This window comes from Apodemus sylvaticus, chromosome 18 (genome assembly GCF_947179515.1).
Source record: "Apodemus sylvaticus chromosome 18, mApoSyl1.1, whole genome shotgun sequence".
Lineage (NCBI taxonomy): Eukaryota > Metazoa > Chordata > Mammalia > Rodentia > Muridae > Apodemus > Apodemus sylvaticus.
This window is the reverse complement of record NC_067489.1, coordinates 65,589,256-65,602,461: the sequence shown is the minus strand read 5'-3', so window position 1 is coordinate 65,602,461 and position 13,206 is coordinate 65,589,256. Positions and strand designations below refer to the sequence as shown.

At 39.9% G+C, this 13,206-nt stretch overlaps 1 protein-coding gene and 1 non-coding gene across 12 annotated transcripts in view; one reads left to right on the top strand and one right to left on the bottom strand.

Annotated features, from left to right (window-relative positions):
* Window positions 1–13,206, top strand: part of Psd3 (pleckstrin and Sec7 domain containing 3) — a 528,621-nt gene that overhangs the window by 300,535 nt on the left and 214,880 nt on the right. The gene's annotated exons all lie outside the window — the stretch shown is intronic.
* LOC127669051 (U6 spliceosomal RNA) lies at window positions 754–860 on the bottom strand. Its single transcript, XR_007974262.1, has one exon. It is a non-coding gene; the product is annotated as a U6 spliceosomal RNA (small nuclear RNA).

The window sequence follows — 13,206 nt, the reverse complement described above, 5'->3', positions numbered from 1 at the left end:
GGGGAGACCTATAGTTTTACCAGGACTCAGATTTAGTCTTTCCGCTTTCTGGATGAGGAAGGTAAGATGGAAAAGGTAAGTGGGCAAACTGAGATTACTTAACTTTAGAGGAGTTTAGTACTGCTCTTACCCAGTTACAGATGAACAGTGCGGCATGGATCTGTCACACAATTTCTTTTAACACTCCTTCCCCCTTTTTGGAAAAAGTTGACCTGAAAGTCAACAAAGAAGTAGATTGTTAATATGATGACAACGCATTGTGATACTCACCAAGAGACCACTTCCCTGCTGAAGGTGACAGACCGTCTTTCCTTCTGCTTCTCCTTCAGACTATTTTCATGATGGTTCTGGGCCTTGCTGTTCTTTTTTTTTTTTTATTTGATATATTTTTTATTTACATTTCAAATGATTTCCCCTTTTCTAGACCCCCCCACTCCCCGAAAGTCCCATCAACCCCCTTCCCTCCCCATTTTTCCCACCCAACCCTTCCCACTTCCCTGTTCTGGTTTTGTCTTATACTGCTACTCTGAGTCTTTCCAGAACAAGGGGCCACTCCTCTGTTCTTCTTGTACCTCATTTGATGTGTGGATTATGTTTTTGGTATTCCAGTTTTCTAGGTTAATATCCTCTTATTAGTGAGTGCATACCATGATTCACCTTTTGAGTCTGGGTTACCTCACTTAGTATGATGTTCTCCAGCTCCATCCATATGCCTAAGAATTTCATGAAATCATTGTTTCTAATGGCTGAATAAAAAATATGGAATGCTTCACGAATTTGCGTGTCATCCTTGCGCAGGGGCCATGCTAATCTTCTCTGTATCGTTCCAGTTTTAGTATATGTGCTGCCGAAGTGAGCACGGGCCTTCCTGTTCTAGGAAATAGCACAAGCTTTAATGTATAAAGCTTGCTGCAAGGTATGCTTTATCCTAAGATGATCTGTTTTTTATTTGGACCACTAAGAGTTTATAATAGGAATACCAACATAAACTTAAACAATAGCCTTTAACACAATCCAAAACAGCAGATCTGCAGAACCTGAGAAGCTCAGGGGATCTAGAAATGCAGTCATTCAGTCGATTTAACATTTTCAGAGTTTTCTTGGGATGGAGGAAATAACTGCAATTTTTTTTTCACATAAGACTTTGAGACAATGTAGTCTAAAAATTTTATTCACATTTTGAAGTACTTTTTATTCCATATCAGATCTATAATTGTTATTTCAGGACATAAGAAAAGAGGTACCCTGTTAGAGGTAAATCAGAAATGCTATGCTGTGTGTGTGTGTGTGTGTGTGTGTGTGTTTATGTAAAGCCACACTAGCTGGGCTGTGAGAAGACTTCCTATTAGCATTTGATTTGAGCATTGAAGAATAGATTTCTGTATGGTAAAAGGGGCCTGGAAACTATAGAAAGTATACCATGACCTAAGAGACTACATAGCAAACAGGTAAACAGGAATCGGCTTGAAGTTCAGGATTGGTGCAGCCATATGCAACAGATCTAAGGGCACCAAGTTCAGAGCAGAGTGATAACTGTGGTATTGGGAAGTTTGTATTTTTAAGGAAAAGGAATGCTATCCATTCCATCTATGGAACTCAGGGAAGTCAGTGGTTGAATATAAAAGAAGAATAAACGTTGTTGGTTTAGCATCTGATGAATTCTGGTGTGCATTTTACCTTGAATTTTGATTGTGTCTGTATTTTGAATGATTTTTTAAAAACAATTTCTCTGTAGTATAGGAGATCTGTTAGTTATTTTATTAATGCTTAAGTGCTTTGCCTTTTATAGTAAAAAAATCTTTTACCAAGATTTTTTTTTTAAATCATGAATTAAAAATGGCCTCCATCATCAAAGCTTGAATATAGCTCCTTCATATTTGCTATAATTTATGAATGGACTACATTTTAAACATTAAATATTTGGGGAATATATTGTTACTAATAGACATATCACAAAGCCTCAGCCTTATAGATTCCAGGCTATTTTTACTGTAAGACAAGGAAGAAACGGAGGCCTAGATAGCAATGACATGTGCCCTCTGTCAGGTCCACGAAGAGACACCGAGACACTGAGCAGGAGCCAGAGGACTTGGCCTGTCATTCCATTGTCTACAACTTTTAATTATGCAATTCAGGGAACTGCATAATTAAACTACAATGCATCTGTTTTTGTAAAATAAATACAACCTTCACAGGGAGTGACTTAAGTGATTTCAGTGTGTGGAACACCAGATTTTCATATCATGAACTCAGAACACGTCATCTACTTTCTGCCTACACAGGTTGGCTTGAATTTACCTTGGGTCAGTGCCACATAAGGCGCTCCTTGATTCACTCTGTGGCCCAGGTCAGAAGCCTAAAGTCTCACTCTTCCTCTCGTGTCTTCAGTTTTCACATATAACTGACCACGGAATTCTTCCAGCTTTACTTCTCTCTGAGTTCTGTACCCATTGCCTGGTGTGGCGTTTGTTCACCTGCCACCTGTGACCTGGACTCAGACGTGGACTTCAGTCTCACCTCTTAGCAGGCACTTTCATAGCACATAACTGCTAGGTACTGTTGAAAGCACATTATCACTACGACAACTCATTAAATACTAGCATTTTCCCTTAGATCTGATCATTTTTCTTATTTATCTAAGAATTGTTTCCTGTATTCCCTTTTCTAAGTATTCTACACCTATGTTTGTTGATTCTTTGCCTGTGCTCAATAATCTAGTGATGCTGGTATCTTGTGCAAGCCATGTAAGTCTTAGCTAGTCTCCATGCTAAGAGAATCTCATTTTTGTCTACCTGGTAAACACCACCTTTAGGTTCAGGATTGTGCTGAGCACAGCCAGCTAAACTGTTTCTCTCCTATTTTAGTGTCTCTTAGAGACTTAGAACATGAAACTCTTGATGCAAGGAGCTATATTTTGCTCTTCATGTCATGTCTAGCATGAGATGTGAGTGTTCAGTAACTGATGTCAGAGGAGGAACTTTGTTGATTATTAGGGAACTGGATCTTCCTCTTAAGCCTCTTGTCTTAACTGTGACATTAAAATTGTGCAACACAGTGCTAAAACCATGATGGTGTTCACATTGCTCAGATACGAGCTGATAATAAATATATTGCAACACCAAGAGCTCAGCACGTAGGGTATATTTGAAAGAAAGTAGGCTGCCCCTGGCTACAGATATCTCTCAGTGTTCACATATATAATGGAAGTTGATCCCGAGTGCATATGACCATAATCAGTTTTTTATGCATCAAAAGCAGACCTTCAAAACTTTTCAAATGGCCTTTGCTAGTTATGCGCATTGGTTAATGCAATGAAGATAACCTCAGGGGGGCACAAAATTGCATCCATGTTGAATCAAGCAATAGACAGAAGCTTCCCCTTGGATTAGTTTGACAAAGATCAAGTCCAAATCTGAATTCTCCACTTCTACCCAGGAGTTTCTGTCTGCAGTTTTTGGTTACTAGTTTGTTCTCCCTCTCCCTCTCCCTCTCTTCCCTCCCTCCTTCCTTCCCTCCCTCTGTATGTATGTATGTGTGTGTGTGTGTATGTATGTATGTATGTATGTATGTATGTATGTATGTATGTATGTGTATGCCTAATCTGTCCTTGTTGTCTCTGAAGTATCTGTATCTGTGCCTGTGCCTAACAAAGGAAAAGGAATAGGGATTTTATTTGTTTTTAAATAGAAATCATTAAGAGTTTATAGGAAAGAAGTTACTTTACCGACCCTAACTGACTCAGAGTATCGGTCAAAATACCCAGGGGAGGAAATACAGAGATAAAATGTGGAGCAGAGACTGAAGGAAAGACCATCCAGAGACTGGTCAACCTGAAGATCCATCCCATATAGTTATCAAACCCAGGCACTATTGTGGATGCCAGCAAATGCTTGCTGACAGGAGCCTGATATAGTTGTCTCCTGAGAGGCCCTGCCAGTGCCTGACAAATACAGAGGTGGATGCTCTCAGCCAACCATTGAACTGAGCACAGGGTCCCCAATGGAGGAGCTAGAGAAAGAACCCAAGGAGCTGAAGGGGTTTGTAGCCCCAGAGGAGGAACAACATTATGAACCAATCAGTACCCCCAGAGCTCCCAGAGACTTAACCACCAACCAAAGAGTACACATGGAAGGACCCATGGCTCCAGCTGCATGGGTAGTAGAGGATGACCTGGTCAGACATCAGAGGAGAGGCCCTTGGATCTGTGAATGCTCATTACCCCAGTGTAGGGGAATGCCAGGGCAGGGAAACAGGAGTGGGTGGGTTAGTGAGTAGGGGGCAGGGGATGGAATAGGGGGTTTTCAGAGGGGAAACGTGGAAAGGGGATAACATTTCAAATGTAAATACAGAAAATATCTAATACAAAATCTCCTACAAATATTATCAATCATTTTATACCTATTGCTTCCAGCATATATGACATATTTTTTATGCTTAAGTTGCTTTCGGAATGTTTTCTGTGAATGATTACCACATACCACATATACATATATGTATGTATACATTTTCTGTGTCAGAGGCAAGGAAGAGACTTAAGACAAAAGCTATGCCTTTAGCTTACGTTTGTAAAGCTGATTGCATGGGAAACCCGAGGCATTCATCTTCTTACAGATGGAGCTGGGGTTTGGTTCCATTGTTCTCTTAAAGACAGGTTAAATTTAAACAGGCTGAGTAAGTACACAGTAGGATAGCAGGTTAAATACACCGTCCTAAGTGATTTCAAGATATATTATTAACTTGGCTGCCACATCTGGACAAAGATTCAAGAGATCTTCAGAACAACATCACTACAGTTATGAACGCTGACATTCATTCGTCAACCCTCAGAAATAGCATGTTGTATTTTACTGAAATTGTTGTATGTGATGTGACATATTCTCCCACCAGGGGTGACATTTCTATTTATTCTTCCAAGAGAAAGGTTCCAAAGGTCTTTAGGAAGGGTGCTTTTACATTTTAGAGAATATAAGATAATGTTACATTTTTATGCCATTTGAAGAATAGTACAATAAGTTGGACTTAGGAAGTTAGAAAAGAAATTGCTGATAAAATTCTATTTGGACCTAAGAATTATCCAAATTTATGTGAAGCGTGCAGTATGTTTGCCTATGACAGAGAAACACCACCACTGGAAGATTGTCTATCCCTCTTCTATGTGACCATCCATCCAGTAAGCTTATCACAAGACATTATAATTGTTTTTCATTATTATGGAGGCTGAGAAGTCCCTTGCAGGTGATTAAGCCCATCAGTCACCACCAGGTTAGAGACCCAGAAAAGGGGGGTTTGAAAGCTGGAGAGCAGGGGGCTAGTGTGTGATTCATTTAAACACCATCCATGAGCAGATGGTTGTTCTAGAAAGGAAGATGGACTTGACCAGGCAGAGTTGCCCTTTCTTCACCATCTTTGCTCCATATCGGCCCACAGAGGACTGAATGATGCTCGTCCACATGGGAAGAGTGCAGATGTCTCATTCACTTCCTAGACTCAAATGCTAGTCTCTCCTGGATGGACCTTTATAGAAATACTGAGAAATAGTATTTGCTCATGTATCTAGGTATCCCGTGGTCTAGTGGAAGATTAGCTAGTCTAGTGCATGTTGCTGTGAGGAGAAGAAATACGAGGAAACTTGAGTATCTGATCAAATAAATGGGTGCTGAATCAATGAATGCAAGGTGTATTGGATGCTCTGATTTTTCTAGTCTTTTTAGAGTTAGAAATGAGCTGTGCATGGGGCTAGAGAAGAGACCAGATCTTTACAGATCATGCTCAGTCTTACTGCCAAAAGTTTTGGTATTTTAAATTAATAATGTTAAAAACATTAAATGATAATTTCTTATCCTCTTTGAAAATTATTTTGGGCTGAGTTATTATTTACCACTATAAAGGATTTAAGTTCCCCCAACACTCCATATTCCTCCCTGGTTGATAAGAGACAACATGGTTAGAATGTGGTTGCCTGTATCAGTAGACATTGACCTTTTAGGTGCCTCTTCTACATTATGAATCACAAACTGGGTTACACCCTAGAGCCTGTGACTCTTTATTATTTACAGGTAATACTCTATAATCTGAATTTTCTTGGCCAGGGATCTCTCCCATACAATAAAGTTAAGAGTCACATGGGCTTCTATTCTGAGGACAACTGGCAATTCTAAACTTACTGTGTGCTTCGAAATAGCAGTAACTCATTGGCTGTTAACCTCCAGATCTGTGATGGGGTTCCAGTGCCTGAATGAATTTGTCACCTATAGCAGCTGAGCCTGCAGCAGCATTGCAGTAAGGAAGAAGGTGATTTTCAGTGAACATTTGTAAACATGGGCAGGGTGAGTGAGACATTGTATGTGCTTAGTATAAAGCATCTGTAACTGTGAGACAAGCACAGAGCAGCCACCTTGTTTGCAGTAATGAGCTTTCTCCCAGACTTTGGCAGCATTCAGTGGGGGGCGCTACTTGTGGAAATATTTTGGTTGCTATGAAGTGACTAGCATGTGACAGCATTGTGACAAGGTGCAAAGGTGTCATCCTTGAGTGACTTGGAATTGGTGACATTTCGTCGCAGGCCATTGTGGAATTTAGGATATCTTGTGCCAGTCTGATTGCTAGTGAGATGGGACTTCTGACACCTTTGGGGATGACAGAGCAGAGAACTCACACCTCTGCTATTATTGCCACTTGACCTGTTCTCTTTTTTTCAGTGTCTATGATAAAATTCCTGTCGTAGGGCTTGTCAGAACTGACTTATAAGATGTCCGAGGCTTCTTTGGTCTATACTCTTTCCTACTATAGCACGTCAGAATGTCAAACCAAGAGTCTCCCTGGCTATAGTTGAAGGAGATGTTTAAAGATGAGTTTTAAGAATAGTACAAAAGTGAATAGTATTTACTCGCAGTCCAGTGGGAAGGATTGTGTCCTCCTGGTGCAAGTCCCAGCATGGTGAGTGTCTTACGGCTTGGGTGTTCTGTCTGCTGATGTGGCTAGTTTTTGACTCTTCAAAATGGCTCTATTTTCCCCCCTCTTTATTTTCTTCCTTCTTCATAATATATTTATAGTATTCTTTATAATATCACCAGAGTGAGGTTTCTTATATGTTTTATATATATAATAAGAAAAACAGGTAACTTTTCATGGATTTGAATAACTACAGATCATTGTTAAGTGGGCAGATTTTCTGGGATAAGAGTGGTAAGCAGGACCCAGAAAGAAGCTAAAGGAAACATAGGTGTACTTATAGATTTTAAGTATTCTGAAGTTGATAAAGGTAATGTAAATAGGGTAAACAGGGTTAAAACAGATTGTGTTCTGAAACATGTGCAGCCTCTGAAAGTCACCAAATGCATATCTGTTCTACATGTCTGTCTGATTTGCAGTCTTACACCAGATAGGAATTTTCAAAGTGGCCCATGCCTACATGTTGCGGTGGTTAGGTCAGCAAGCAGAGACTGTACTTAGTTTCCTAATTACAGACTTAGTATGATCCTAGTTAGGAAAAAATTGAATAGGTAAAATTTAGATATCAATCATTTCTAGTATATTTGTGATGCAGTAATGATGAAAGCAGTACTTAAAACATCCTCACTTCAATGTCCAGGAATGTAATACTTTAAAAAGTACTGAACGATTGGGTGAGGTTCTCTAACAGTTTGAATGATAATGTTTGTGACTTTCATAAACCTCTAGAATTAAATACAGATTACCAAAATAACATACATTGCCCAAATAGAATTAACAGCAAACAACTTTGTGTCATCATTATTTGATTATCATGACATATCAGTAAATAAAGGAGCAGAAGAAAATCTTCTTAAAAATTAGATACTAGAGAATTTGTAAGGTTACTATACATTAGTAAAAGCAAATAGGCAGATCGTTTTAAAAAATATGCAATGCTTCTGCTACTGACTTGGAGATAGATCAACACCTCTAGACAGAGCTATGTTACTAGCTTACTATGGTAAAGTACTTTACAAAATTTGAAATTTCTATTAATAATTCTTAGCCTGAGTTATTTTCATATACCAATACGAACTGTTGCTTATTTTTAATGCTTTTGCATATACAATATTTTGTCTTATTACCAATTCATAGCATAATCTTTTTGAAGGCATTATAAATATCAGTTAAGTAAAGAGAAACTAACAGTGTAATTTTAATTTGACACAGGAAGTAAATATCTTTGGTCACTTGTTTGACAGATTTTTCTACTGCCTGCTGCATGAAAACTATTCTAAAGTCAAAGACTGAAATGTTTGATAAAACAGGAATTGGTGAAATATGTATTTACAATTTGTTTTGCTGAAAGCAATTAGTGCTTTTGCCTAAATTCTCTGGAAGGTTGGGTAGAAGAAAAGTTAGGGGAGGATTTAATTTTATTTATTTATTTATAATAATAATAACAATAATAATAATTATTATTATTGTTTGCTTTCAGTAGCATCTCTGGTCCTCTGGTCTCTTTCCTCCCTTTATAGGAAAGCTTCGGAGCTGGTTCTGAGTGACACGTTGGGGTACAAACTGGTTTTCACAGCCTGTGCTACAACTTCTTTACTAGTGTTCTGGGGTTTTGAATTTTTTCCCATCTGTCCTGAGTAGATTTTTTTATATCCCTTTTAACTTGCTTGGAAACTCTATCTGGCAGTTTTGTTGTTCCCTACCTCTGGGGAAGCCTGAGGACTGACCTTTTCACATCTGCTCTGGTTAGTGATGTGGTAAACAGGCAGGGATGGGGCTGGAGACTGCAGTCCTGTTTCTGCACCATTTGTTTTCATATGATGCTGTTATTAGATGACCCATGCCGAAGCTCTGCACTTTGTTTCCTCAGGCCATATGCCCTAAAGGCAGGCAACTCCTAAGTACTACGGCATTTCCCTAGACTCACTCAGTATCTCTCATGTCAGAAGTAGATACACGTTCTGAGCTCTGTTTGTATAGCCCTGAGACCGTACAAGGGCTTCTTTTCTAATGTTTGTATCAAAGGGGAACATTTCTTAAAAGAAATTGGACCATGAAGTTCTATTGTTGTAAAATGAGATGCCATTATGTAAAATACGTGCCTTATATGAGAAAGCCAGAAATTGTGTTGTTCTTTCGTTGTGTTTGATTTTAAACATCTGTTAACCCGAGTGGAGAGTTCAAGATAGACAGATCCCTGTGGCTTGCTGTAGGCCAGTCTATTCTACTTAAGGAATTCTAGGACGGTGAGAGAGCCTATCTAAAGTAAAGATTGTCTTCTAAATTCTAAATGCATGTGCATGTACTCCCACATACATGTATACCCATACATGTATACACACAGAAATATACAAGACCAAAAATCTCTGTTGGAAAAGGGACCTGCCTAGCTCTTCGGCTCCTGCTTGGAATTCAAGAGGAAAGATGTCCTGATAGACACAGATGAAGCTTTTAGTTGTATGCCAAGCAAGATGTAGGAAGGATTGGCATAGCTTTACAACACAGTGATAAGAACGCTGTTGAATAAGCAATATACAACTTAAAAACTGCAGCCATTATCCATGTAAATAAAGATTGCCTACTTTCTAAAATACCTACTGCCAATTTTTGTAGCAAAATTCATATGTTTCTTCACTGCCCCATTCTAGCCCTTGAAGCAGTTCCTTTATCTCTTCTGCTCCATAGCCTCTGTACCAGAGTATAATACTGACTTACTCACTTGAACTTAACATGAACAGAGCAGGCCCTCCAGTGATAGCCTATGAGTATTATAGAAAAGGGAATCCTACTCCACACAAGTTACACTTCCTTTCTTGCCCACTGGATTTAGGATCCACTGGTCTTAACTTATAGTAAATAATGATCATACGTTTTTGTACTTGATTATGAGACATACAGTAATGATTCCTTTCAAATTATCCACTTCACGTTACTGTGGTATGGTCTTGTTAAGGTGGATAGTATTACAGATACTACATTATCATTTGAAAGTTGGCACAAAAGAGCTGCAACTTAAGAAACCAAGCAGCCCCCCCCCCTACCGACCTAGTGATTCATGTTGGTTCTCAGAGTGCTTGGGAGGTAAGAGAGGAGAATCAAGAGTTTAAGAACCCTGTCTCAAAAACAAAACAAAATAAAACAAAACAAAAACAAATATCCAAATGCAAAAAAGGGTAAAAACCCGAATTATTTGTGTTTTTCTCATAAAGAAGTATCAGTGCCTATCAGAGTGAAAATTTCAGTTATTAGAAATCAATGCTCTGGAGGCAAGTGTGCTCCTTTGGCAGGGTCTAGTAGTCTGCTGCCTACTGTTAGACACACTGGCGCCCTCGTGTGGAATTCTGAGCGTACAGCCCAGGAAAAATAAGGTTTAAAAGGGTATTCTGGAGAGGGAAGACAGTAGTTGAAATCATCATAGTAATTTTGTTTCTACAGTCAGCAGAAAAGATCTTCCAGGAGCTTCAATAACTAGCTTTTTTTTTCTCCCAGGCTTTACACCATGAGTTATCTTCTGGGAAATATATTCTGGGTAGACGCATAAAATGTCATTTGGGGGTATTTGTCTTTACAGAGTCAATTGCTAATTCCTCCTGAATGCCACCTGATGTTTCTGTAGTGTCCAATGTATTATACTGTCATGAAAATTAACACACAGTAACCGTGATGTTGAAAGTGAAGGGAAGAAACGGAGCTGATCCTAGAAACTGACCTAAGGGCAGTGTGTAGAGCTTTCCACTTAGAAACCATGAGAGAGTGGGCATCGTTACTCAAGAGCCTAGCCTGGTTACCAACTGGAGCCTGTGTTGAAATTTTGACTATATAACTGTTTTGTTTGGTTTGGTTTGGTTTGGTTTGGTTTTTTTGGATTTGATTTTTTCGAGACAGGGTTTCTCTGTGTAGCCCTGACTGTCCTGGAACTCACTCTGTAGACCAGGCTGGCCTCGAACTCAGAAATCCGCCTACCTCTGCCTCCCAGAGGGCTGAGATTACAGGCGTGAGCCACCATTGCCTGGCTTGTGCTACCACCGCCCAGCTTATAACTGTTATTAGTAGGGATTCACTTTTCAAAAGCACTGTCTGGATCAATAATTGTTACTTTTCTCGCAAACTGATCATTGGCTCATGCCTTTCATCCCAGCACTTGGGAGGCAGAGGCAGGTAGATTTCTGAGTTTGAGGGCCAGCCTGGTCTACAGAGTGAGTTCCAGGACAGCCAGGGCTACACAGAGAAACCCTGTCTCAAAAAAACCAACCCCCCCGCCCCCAAAAGAAATCTTAGAAAATGAGGGCGGCAGTCTGGGAGTCTTCCTTTTGCTGTATTTGCTGTATAGAATGTTGTTGAAGTGACAACACTCCTAGACGTGTTGCTTTTGTGCATTTCAGCCATCCTTAGTTGTGTTACGCACCGTAGCTTTCTCCTCAGGATGTGTTTCTGTGTTGAGTGGCTCCCAGGACACTGCAGTTCCTACAGATATGGATAGTCCTCTGACTCAGTCTCTCCTCTTTTGTCTTGTTTCTCTGTGGCATGAACTTTACATGGGCCCTCTTACCCTCTTAACGTCATTGTTTTGGTCGGTGGCGTCACGTTTCCATGAGCTGAGTAAGAGCTGGCCCCCTTTCCCTCCGAATCTCCGACATCGCATTGCTCACTGTGTGCCTCCTTTTACCGTCTCAGTGTTTCGGAGCAGGGTTCTCTTCACATTTGTGCAAACTCCAAGTTCAGGTTTTCATCTGTTGACCTCCTATCTGGTTTCTCTTCCCTCAGTTTTTTCCTTTATGTTAAAAGCAAAGTGGGGCTTACCAAAGCTCCAGACAAATAAACTATATATTCTTGAAGGCAATTTTAAAACTATCCACTTATTTAACTTATGTGGGTGTGTGCCTCAATGTGTGTATGTGTACCACATTTGTGCAGGAACAAACAAGAGCTGGAATTGAAGGCAGTGCGAGTCGCCATGCATGTGCTAGGAGTCAAACCTGATCATTTCCAAGAGCAACAATCACTCTTAACTTCTTTGGCTTTTTTTTTTTTTTTTTTTTTTAGAACCAAGAGGGGCCAGAAATCCCACTTTGGGTTATAGTTGGATAACGTATATAAGAGTAGTCAGAGGAGGCTTCATTGAAAAGGTAGCATTTGAGAAAAACTTGAAAGAGAAATCAGCCATGAATTTTCATTTTTAAGATATGAAAAGCACTGTAGGTAGAGAACAACCAAGGGAAAGGCCCAGAGGCTATCACAGTGATCTGTAAGAACAAGGCAGGTGAGGGAGGCTTCATATGGGTCTGAATGGTGACCCAGGATCCTGACGTCATCTCAGAATCATTTCAGGTCTTAAAAAGGAAATGTTAAGACCTTTCTTAAGGTCAGTAGACTGAGAACTTCCTGGAGGGAGGCCTTGGCCCTTATCTTTCTTTAATGCCTCATATATATCATATCTGCATCCTTCCTTGGACATCCCAAGGCTATTCATTTAAGATAGACCATCTTTTCTCTCTGTCAGAACATCATCCAAAGATCATGGCTAGTGACAGATTTGCCTTTCAAGTTGTGCTGGCACGAAAGGTTAATGTTTCTACTCATACCTCAAAATAGGACTCGTTAACCAGTCATTCTACCTGAAACTATGACCATCGCTGCTTCTGCAGTAAAGTCGTCCCTGGAATAATGATGGTCTTCTGCTTGGTTTCTTGCACTTTGTTTTTAAAAAGTGAAAGGGTTACCCTTTAAAATACAAATTAAGACTTAATTTTTTTGGTATGTCTGTCGTATGTTTATGTCTGTGCACACAGGTGAACATATGTGTGGAGGCCAGAGGACATCTTTTTTTTTTTTTTTTGAGACAGGACCTCCTCTGGCCTGGATGTCATTAACTAGATGAAGATAGCTGCCCAGTGATCCCCAGGCCTCTGCCTGTATCCACTTTTCCAACACTGACACACCCTTGGCAACTCACAGGAACTTTAACCATGAGGTGATCCCTGAAACTATGATGGGACTTTTCTGTGAACCTGCAGATGATCAGCACTGAAAGGGAGCAGTCCTTAAGACAGACTTTATAATGACATCGCCAGTACTGTGTTCACTGCTAGGTCAGAACATAGCCTTGCATTGCTTAAGAGATATATTCTGAAAATGTATTGTCTAGAGATGCCATTGCATGAGCACTGGGACATGTCTTTACTCTAACCAACGTGGTTCAGCTCACCATACACCTCGCCATATGCAATATACCATCATCTAAGAGGTCTTGAGCAT